This window comes from Pinus tabuliformis, chromosome 5_2 (genome assembly GCF_031772625.1).
Source record: "Pinus tabuliformis cultivar Carrire ecotype Pingquan chromosome 5_2, CPIR1, whole genome shotgun sequence".
In the NCBI taxonomy this organism is placed as follows: domain Eukaryota; kingdom Viridiplantae; phylum Streptophyta; class Pinopsida; order Pinales; family Pinaceae; genus Pinus; species Pinus tabuliformis.
Window position 1 is genome coordinate 272,943,694 of NC_142306.1, and position 10,112 is coordinate 272,953,805.

The window sequence follows — 10,112 nt, forward strand, 5'->3', positions numbered from 1 at the left end:
TCCGAGGAAAGGGTCGAAGCTCACCAAATCATAATAACAATATCAAAATGAACCTTCAAAAATGATATAATTTAAATGTGATAACCTTCAGAAATGATATAATTTTAAATGCAAAGAACAGAGCATCTTTAGGTCCGACAGAGGATGCCATAAACTCATTTATTGTCAAAATAAGGAGTTATACAATGGGGTAACATGCAACCAAACTGTGGATCAAAAACATAGTATAGCTAGTCTAGCCGCTAAGGTAGGCACTTCTGATAATGTGGTGAGGGTTTGGCTGTGCTGAGAGCCAGCAAACCCTCCCACCATCTAAACTATGCAAACCTATAATTAATCTAGTCATTTACAACAACTAAGTATGAATACCCACATTCATGTCGTCAGGGTTCTTCATAGACCAACCTGGAGGCATAACAGAAGGCACGCGGTTAGACCACCATGTACAGTTTTGTCCCGAGATTGTCCTGCTCCAATAGTAAGGGTAGAGGGTTACCTGTGAAACCCATCAGAGGATTAGAACCTGGATACATAACCTTTCAACTATATAAATACAAACCCTTAATTCTAGCTCACCTGAAGAGAATTGTCCGGTTGAGTAAGGTCTGAAGACCTGATGAATCAAATGGAAGCATTAACCCAGATCCAAAAATGAAATAAATACCTCAATGGTTCATCCACGATAATAGGGAAAACTTGAAGTTCTCTCGCAAAAGACCCTCCTCATGTTGAGACCTTGACTGAGGGAAGAAATGAGTCTAGCTCTGTAGAGCATACCTGCACATCTTCCTGTCATCAGTTGCCATTCATGGTAAAGGAATGAAAGAGAGAATAACTAGTTAGGGTTTAGCTAATAACTTACCATATCACCAGAAGCTCACCTGAAGATGGCAAGTTATGGAGCTCTAAGCCGACGGGTTTCTCCTGTTGGGCGAGAGGATTCGTGGATAAAACCTTAACACCCATTACCATTCAATGAGTTACAGAGCTTCAAAACCATTAACATCATAGACATAATGCAAATAACACCATGCCAAAAAGCATTGAAACGATAGGGTTAACAAGGGAGAGGTCTAGAGTCATTGGATCCACCTACCATGGATCCGACGGTGAATGTGTTAGGATATTCTGACACATAGGAAATAATTAAGTTCAACTTGGTCTAGTATAGAGTTAGGTATAGAGTTAGGTAAAGTGTGTTTCTTTACCGTTGTACATTTTGTAACTTACAATCTGACGGTCACGATATGTAGTGATCCGACGGTTCACTCTCTCCTCGGTATTACCGACACTTGATCCGTGGCTTGACACCTGATTGGTCCATGAGTTCTATTTAAAGCGCATGGAGGGTCATTTTTTGGGTAATCCGTGCATGAGAGAAGCTTATGTAAATTTTCATTCTTTGATTAATAAATTGCCTGTAGTAGCCACGTTGGCACAGGCCGTGGACTGTTTCCCTCTTTGAGGGTTTTAACCACGTCAAAAATACTGGTGTATTGATCTGTGATCTGGTTGTGAGCAGTGTCCTTTTGGTGTTCTTTCTGAGGAACTTACCCTATAAATTCCTACATGGTATCAGAGCTATTTGAGGGCCGCGTCCGTTGGTGATCCAAATCTGAAGCCGATAGAACTGCATGCGGCTGTCGTTTCCTAGATCTACTGTTTCTGACTGCTTTCAGGCCGGAGGACTGCTCTGTTGTGTTCGGAGCATCTATTCCAGTGAGGAACCCCTTTCGTTTCACGCGAAAAGGTTTCCAGTAGCCCTATCTGCGTCATTTTTAAGATCTGGAGGTATACAGTGTTTATCTGCAGTTTACTGTTATTTTCTCTCTAGTTATTTCGGTTTCTGTTTATTTAGCCTTTTTTAATTACCGGATCTATACCTTTCATTTCTGCGTATGCTCTTTGCCCTGCGACTCTGTGCGATCTGGGCAAATCAGAAACAGAAAGGAAGTTTTTTTCTCATGTGTATGCTCTTTTCCCTGCACCTTAGTGTGATCTTGGAAAATCAGAAACATTGAGAAAAATATTTAGTTTCCGGCTAAAGCTAACTTCGAGCCGTAAGGTTCGTTTTTCTTTGCATATTCGTGTTGGGTTTTGTGTTTTTGTTTTGTAGGAAAAAAGAGCTTTCTCAAGGCAAGCACGCAACCCAAGGCCCCCCTCTCTCTCTCTCTCTCTCTCTCTCTCTCTCTCTCAAATTTTTTGTATAGCTCAATTGGTTCAAAGCTATTTTAAGAGAGTAGAGGTCTTGGGTTCAAATCTCCATTTTGTGGGGGCGTTTTTTTTCATTTCCGCACATTCGCACACTTTGCCGGCAACTTCAACAAATTTTTTTCAAAAAGCCATAACTTCTTCATCTGGAAGCCTTTTTCAGAGCCGTTTTTTTTTAAAACAGCCTAATTTTTCGAGATCTATCCATTGGAACACTTACTTTCAGCATCTTCAGCTTCTGTTTTAAAAAAAAAAAAAAATGGAAAGTCCATGCCAAGTCATTCTTGACAGCATTAACTACTTCCAATGGATATCCTACATGGAAGATTTACTTAGAAGTAAAGGTCTCTACAGAATAGCCACAGGCCAAGAGAAGAAACCAAAAGATGAAGACAAGGCTGCAAAATGGGAAAATAGACAAGATCAAGCACGTGGTTTGATAGGGATGTCTATTTCTCCTGATCTTAGATTCCATATTGCAGAACTTGATACTCCTCATGAAGCATTGGAACAAATCACTAAAGTTTTTGGGATTAAAAATGAAATTAGAGCCCATCAACTTGAAAATGAGTTGCTTACATTGGATCCTAATAATTTTTCTTGCATTGAAGATTTCTTGTCCAAATTCAAGACCCTTAGATATCTCTTGGAAGGTGTTAAGGTTAAGAAAGAAGATAGTAACCTTATTTATTCCATCCTTACTAAGTTGGGACCAGCCTACTCTGTATTTGTTTCCACTTTCCATTCTACAAGGGAAGCTTTCATTTGTCAAGGAAAAGACTACAATGCCCCTTCCTTTGACTCTTTTTGTGATTCTTTAATAAGAGAACAAGAAAAACTCTTACACCTTGGTCTTCTTAATCTTGGAAACTCTTCCAAGAAAGCGTTAGCCGCCCAGCAGCAACCAAATTCAAAGAATCCTAAGAAGTCATATCCTAAAAAGAATGGTCCTAAACCAAACAAGGGTCCTAAGCAAACTCAGCCTCAAACTGAAAGATCATTTCAGCAAAATGATAAGACCAATAAAAACAAATGGAAGAAGACTGATAGACATTGTAACTTTTGTAATCGAGATGGCCACTTAGAATCTAAATGCTTTAAGAAGATGGAAGCCTTGGAAGCCGCAATGAAGAAACATAACATCCATGTGGAGCATACTTCAACTTCAACTTTAGGAATGGCACTTTCTGCATGTCGTTGTCAATCATCTCAGTCTGGTTATGCATTAAATGTATCTTCTTCTTCTCATTCTCATGAGTGGCTCATTGATTCTGGAGCCTCTTATCACATGGCCAAAAACCAAGCCATGTTTTCTTCTTTAAATGATTGTAACACCAAAAATATATATGTTGGTGATGATAGATCTCTTAATGTTGTAGGGACTGGAACTGTTCATCTAGACAATGGTCAGTTTAATGATGTATTATGTGTTCCAACCTTATCCTGCAACCTTCTATCTGTATATCAGATAACTCATTCAGGTGAAGGTAAAATTGTTGAATTTTCACCTCATGATGTTGTAATCAAGGATCTAAGAGATCCTAAACAGATTCTAGCTACTGGTATTGCTGATGATTCCACAAGGTTGTATAAGTTTCACAACTTTGGGTCATCAAATCTTCCCTCAGTATTTGTTGCTCATAATGATGAAGTGAGCAAACTTTGGCATGAGCGATTTGGTCACTTAAACTATCGCTCCCTTCAGCATCTATGTAAAGAAAATATGGTGACAGGTCTTCCTATGGTATCTTGCAGAGATGGTGTTTGTTCCGGATGTGTACTCGGAAAACATCATCGGGACAGTTTTGAAAAACGTGCCTCTTGGCACGCCTCAGCCCCTTTACAGCTTGTGCACAGTGATTTATGTGGTCCACTTCCTGTTGCTTCATTCTCTGGCTGCAAGTATTTCTTAACTTTCATTGATGATTTCTCCAGACGCACTTGGGTATACTTCTTAAAACTCAAGAGCGAAGTATTTAACACATTTTTGGCCTTCAAAGCCTTTGTTGAAAAACAATCTGGACATCAAATTCTTAAGCTAAGAACTGATAATGGTGGAGAATATGTTAAAAACACATTCATCAACTTTTGCACCGAAATTGGAATTCAAATGCAACATACTGTTCCATACACTCCACAACAAAATGGTGTAGCTGAAAGGAAAAATCGCACCTTAAAGGAAATGGCTAATTGTATGCTGCAATCTAAAGGACTCAGTCTTAGTTTTTGGGCCGAAGCAATTAATTGTGCAAATTATATAATCAATCGCACTCCTACTAAGGTTCTAAAGAATATCACTCCAGAAGAAGCTTGGAGTTCCATTAAACCAGATGTAAGTCACTTTCGTGTTTTTGGAAGTGAAGCATGGGCCCATATTCCAGATGAAAAGCATAAAGCTTTAGAACCTAAGAGTGAGAAATGTACTTTTGTTGGATATTCTGAAGATGTAAAAGGTTATAGACTTATTCCATTTAAGTCCAAAAATGTTATCATTAGAAGAGATGTAAAATTTGATGAAAATAAATCGGCCTGCGAGCCTAGTCCGGCGGATGTGCCACCTCTTCCTATCTCTTCTACTTTTGAAAACATTTCTTCTTTAGATGATGAAAGTGAGGATGATAATCCTCCCCCACCTTCTCAGGATCCTCAACTTCCAAGATGGGTCCGTGCTACTCGGGATGCAGCAGGTGATCTTGCCGGTGATCCTACAGATCAGCGACGTACACGTTCTCAGTTTGAAAGAGCCTCTTCTTTACTGGCTCAAGCTCCAGTAAATCATGATCCTGACACTTTTGCAGAAGCTTCAGGCCATCCACATTGGGAAGCAGCTATGAATGAAGAATATCATTCATTGTTGGTAAATGATACATGGGATCTTGTTCCTCTACCAAAGGGACGCAAACTTGTTAGATGTAAATGGGTTTACAGAACCAAGTATGGACCAGATGGGAAAGTTGATAAAAATAAAGCTCGTCTTGTTGCTAAGGGCTTTTCACAGGTTGAAGGCATTGACTACACTGAAACCTTCTCCCCTGTTGCCAAAATGAACTCTATCCGCCTTGTTCTTTCCCTTGCTGCCTCTTTAAAATGGGAAGTCCATCAGATGGATGTTAAATCTGCCTTCTTGCATGGGGACTTGCATGAAGAAATCTATATGGAACAACCCATTGGCTTCATCCAAACAGACTCCAGCCTTGTATGTCGACTTAAGAAATCTCTTTATGGTCTCAAGCAAGCTCCTCGGGCTTGGTATGCCAAAATGGATAGCTTTCTTTTAGAATCTGGCTTTTCTAGGTGTTATTCTGACAATACTGTCTACACCAAGAAAGTGGGCAACTCTCTTATCATCCTTGTTCTTTATGTTGATGATCTTATTCTTACTGGTAGTGATCCCAACCTTATAAACCATGTGAAGTCCAGCCTTAAAAAGAAATTTGAAATGACAGACTTAGGACACTTACACTATTTTCTCGGTCTTCAAGTCTTGCAATCCAAGGAGGGTATTTCCCTTTCCCAGTCCAAGTATGCTTGTGATATTCTTCGTCATTTTCACATGGAAGACTGTAAGCCAGCCCCTTCTCCCTTTCAGTCTGGAGTCAAACTTTCAGTCTCTTGTACTTCTCCTGAAGTTGATGCTACCTTATACCGTCAACTTGTAGGAAAACTCTTGTATTTAACCCATACTCGTCCTGACCTTTCCTTTTTTGTTGGCCTTGTTGCTCGTTTTATGCAAAACCCCCGTGAAAGTCATTGGAAAGCAGCTAAAAGAATACTTCGTTATGTTCGAGGTACAGTACAGTTTGGGATTCATTACAGTGCCAAAGCAGCTCCTCTATTAGTTGGTTTCACTGATTCTGATTGGGCTGGTGACCCTGATGATCGGAAGTCTACTGCCGGTTATGTCTTCACTCTTGGTTCAGGACCTATTACATGGGCTTGTAAGAAACAGGCTGCCATTTCTCTTTCGTCAGCAGAAGCAGAGTATCGTGGTGCCGTGGAAGCTAGTAAGGAAGCCTTGTGGCTTCGTCAGATCCTATCAGAGTTTGGCTTTGAGCAGCAGCATCCAACCACACTTTGGTGTGATAATCAAAGTGCCATTCAGCTATGCAAAGATCCAGTCCAGCATCAGCGCAGTAAACACATTGAACTACACATGCACTTCATCAAAAAGCTCATTCATGACCATGTTCTTGAAGTGCAATATTTTTCAATAGATGATCAGGTTGCAGACATCTTCACAAAGGCTCTCACAGAGGCGAAGTTCACTAAACTTCGATATATGCTTGGAGTTCAGGAAGTTGTCACTAAGGGGGGTTAGGCTCTAGTGCCTCCTTCCTTCTCCTATTGTGTCATATTTGTAAATCCTTCAATCCTATCCCAAGTTGTTCTTAAGGGGGGATGTTAGGATATTCCGACACATAGGAAATAGTTAAGTTCAACTTGGTCTAGTATAGAGTTTGGTATAGAGTTAGGTAAAGTGTGTTTCTTTACCGTTGTACATTTTGTAACTTACAATCCGACGGTCATGATATGTAGTGATCCGACGGTTCACTCTCTCCTCGGTATTACCGACACTTGATCCGTGGCTTGACACCCGATTGGTCCATGAGTTCTATTTAAAGCGCATGGAGGGTCATTGTTCGGGTAATCCGTGCATGAGAGAAGCTTATGTAAATTTTCATTCTTTGATTAATAAATTGCCTATAGTAGCCACGTTGGCACAGGCCGTGGACTGTTTCCCTCTTTGAGGGTTTTAACCACGTCAAAAATACTGGTGTATTGATCTGTGATCTGGTTGTGAGCGGTGTCCTTTTGGTGTTCTTTCTGAGGAACTTACCCTGTAAATTCCTACAGAATGGGCCTTGTATTCAATGCCCAACTCTCTGGCAGCAAGTCAGACCTCGGCATTAATCAGAACCATGTGATAGGCGAGAGAACCATCATAGTCCTCGAGGTGAGGCCATGTGGAGACGAGCCAGTGCAACACGTAAACAATCGTATGATCCAGATTGAATAATTAAATATCCAATCTCATTGATAATCCAATCATAGATTTAGGTTTACATTATAAGAGTAATCATATAAGATTTAACGCTAAGGTATAAATTGAATAACAACTGCTTATGCATGTATTATCAAAGATTTTTTTTTATAGTAAGATATATAGTAAGATGTGTTACATTTTTATATTCCATGTGAGGAATATACATTTCATTCCTCACAAGCATTCATCTCTACCACCCAAGGTCAATCTAATTGGTAAATACACCCAAAAAAAAATCCAAATTGACATTTTTTTCCTTGAAAAAATATTTATATATTCAATGTGATGAATATACATTTCATTCCTCACAATCATTCATCTCAACCACCCAAGATCAATCCAATTGGTAAATACACCCAAGAAAAACCAAATTGACATTTTTTTCCTTGAATTTTTTTTTATATTCTATGGGAGGAATATACATGTTTTAGTCCTTGAGGGAGCTATGAGATAATAAGGCTTGAAGCAAAAACTCATTATGAACTCAATATGTTACATGTAGGAATTGGACTTTGGTGAGGAAGATAATAACATATAGAATGATTAATTGTACTGTCTCTTAAGTCATAAGCTGAAAAAGTTGAGACTACAATAAGATCTCAACTCTTGCTAAATCATAAGTTATAAGTATATTTGGCTTTAAAACTATTATAGGTATATTTGACTTTAGAGCTATTAGATCTGGGTGTTATAATGAAAACTAGAAAAAAAAAATTCAATAATTATAAGTTAGCTTTTCTCATTTCACATTTTCCTCATCCCACATGTACTCTTGCAAAATTATAATTTATTAATATATTTGACTTGCCCACAAAGTTTAGAATCATTACATAACTATAACTATATTTATATATGTATAAAGATATAATGAGGAGAAATAAAAGCGGTGACATGTAAATAGAATGGAATATCCATGGAGGACTTGTACACATCAAACTCAATGGACTTATTTAAATATGCAAGATTATGGCCAGCTTTTTCCAGACTGATGGGTCATTATTATATTCTTTTGTTTTTTATGAACAAGTTTCACGAGAATCCATCACCCTTGGAGTTATTACGTGTATACACTTTTGTCCACTTCTATTAACATCCTTAGATTAGAATCTGCTTACGATCCATCACCATTGCTGCATATTTTGGTCCTCATATCACGGATCCGTATCAGAGTACACCCGAGTCCCACCTCCCCCGGCCAGATATGGAAGACGCGACATTCCATTTTTCAATATATATACAAATCTTTACTTTCTAAAATTAGCTAATGGTGGCATTTCATTCAACGCATACGAAATATAACTTTGGCATTTAGAAAAAGCAGGAGGCAGCTCTTCCGGATTTTCTTCCAACCACTCTGAACCAACAAATGAATTTTCATTCAACATTGGCTACTAAACTGCAGTGGACATTGAACGAGAAAGCTGGAAGCATGCATAAAGCCCGTGGTCGACTTTGAATATATGATGCTGCTTTTTGACAATAACGAAAGCTCTGACATTAAATTCATTGAATAGATGTACAGATTTATCTGACACAAATGTTTCGGACTTGGATACTATTTTGTCAGGTCTGCTTTTTCCGAATGATGGGAAATATGTTATACCTAATCTTTCAGTCTTGAAGTTGAAGACTTTGATCTATAATCTTTCAGTCTTGAAGTTGAAGACTTTGAAGTTGAAGACTTTCAGTCTAAGTTGTTAAAGAGGCCGGCAGAGAGCAGGAAAGCTAAATATATTGTAAGCGTCAGCACTGACGTTCTGCTATCCGACATGAAAAGGCAGAAATTGTGGAGAAATATGAACTAATGAATTGCTATACAATCTTTGATGATAGGAACGGTCGCCTATAAAAGATAAGTCAGAAGAGCTGTAGTAAATAAAATTACGCAAGATGAACGACTGATAATAAATATAGCTATTAAGTCAACAATCTAAATTGATCTAAATTAAATTTCATGTCTTCTTGTGAGGATTTTCGTCTTTTTCTTTGATCATCAGAGATTATTGACATAGGACATCTTAAGGTTCTCCTCCAATTATCCTTTTTATCTCATTTTTTTTAATAGGATGGATGGTTGTTTATGTTTTGTAATATTTTGGTTATATAAATATTTTTTATTATTAAATTAATAAGATAATATATTTAGATTTTTTTAATGATTAAATACTAGCACAATTATATTAATAAATGTGGTACAATTATATGCACAAATAAATCCAAGAAATTTATATTAAATACCCAAAAGATTAATATTATAAACCTAAAAGATTAAAAAACCAAAAAAATCATTAATATTATAAATTCAAAGATTAATATTAGAAACTTTAAGAATTAATATTATAAACTAAAAAAATTGATAAACCCAAGGTATTATTAATATTAGAAACTCATAGGATTAATAAACCTAAGGGAATCATATAAGGGATAAATATTATAAATCCAAGTACTAATAAACCCAAGGGATTACTATTATAAACCCTAGGAAAAATATTATATATCTTAAAATTAATATTATAAACCCAATGCAAAAAGAGTAATACTAAGATTATTATTATATTATATTAATATTAATATTATTAATATTATATTAAGATTAATATTAGAATAACCTAAATACAAAGATTAAAACCAATGTAACATTAAGATTAATACTATAAACCATAAGATTATAAACACTTAATATAAACTTTGGGATTAATATTAAACCCTAGGATTTATATTATAAACCTAAGATTAATATTATAAATGATAGGGTTAATATTAAACCCTAGGATTATGAACCCTAGGATAAATATTAAAAATATTAATATTAATATTAATATATTAAAACCTATTTTTGTAATATCACAATGCGACG

At 36.9% G+C, this 10,112-nt stretch overlaps 1 long non-coding RNA gene across 1 annotated transcript; it reads right to left on the reverse strand.

Annotated features, from left to right (window-relative positions):
• Positions 1-333: 333 nt before the first annotated feature.
• LOC149158577 (uncharacterized) lies at positions 334-1,075 on the reverse strand. Its single transcript, XR_016262047.1, has 2 exons — positions 665-1,075; positions 334-405 (listed from the first exon to the last, which is right to left on the reverse strand). It is a non-coding gene; the product is annotated as an uncharacterized LOC149158577 (long non-coding RNA).
• Positions 1,076-10,112: the final 9,037 nt, after the last annotated feature.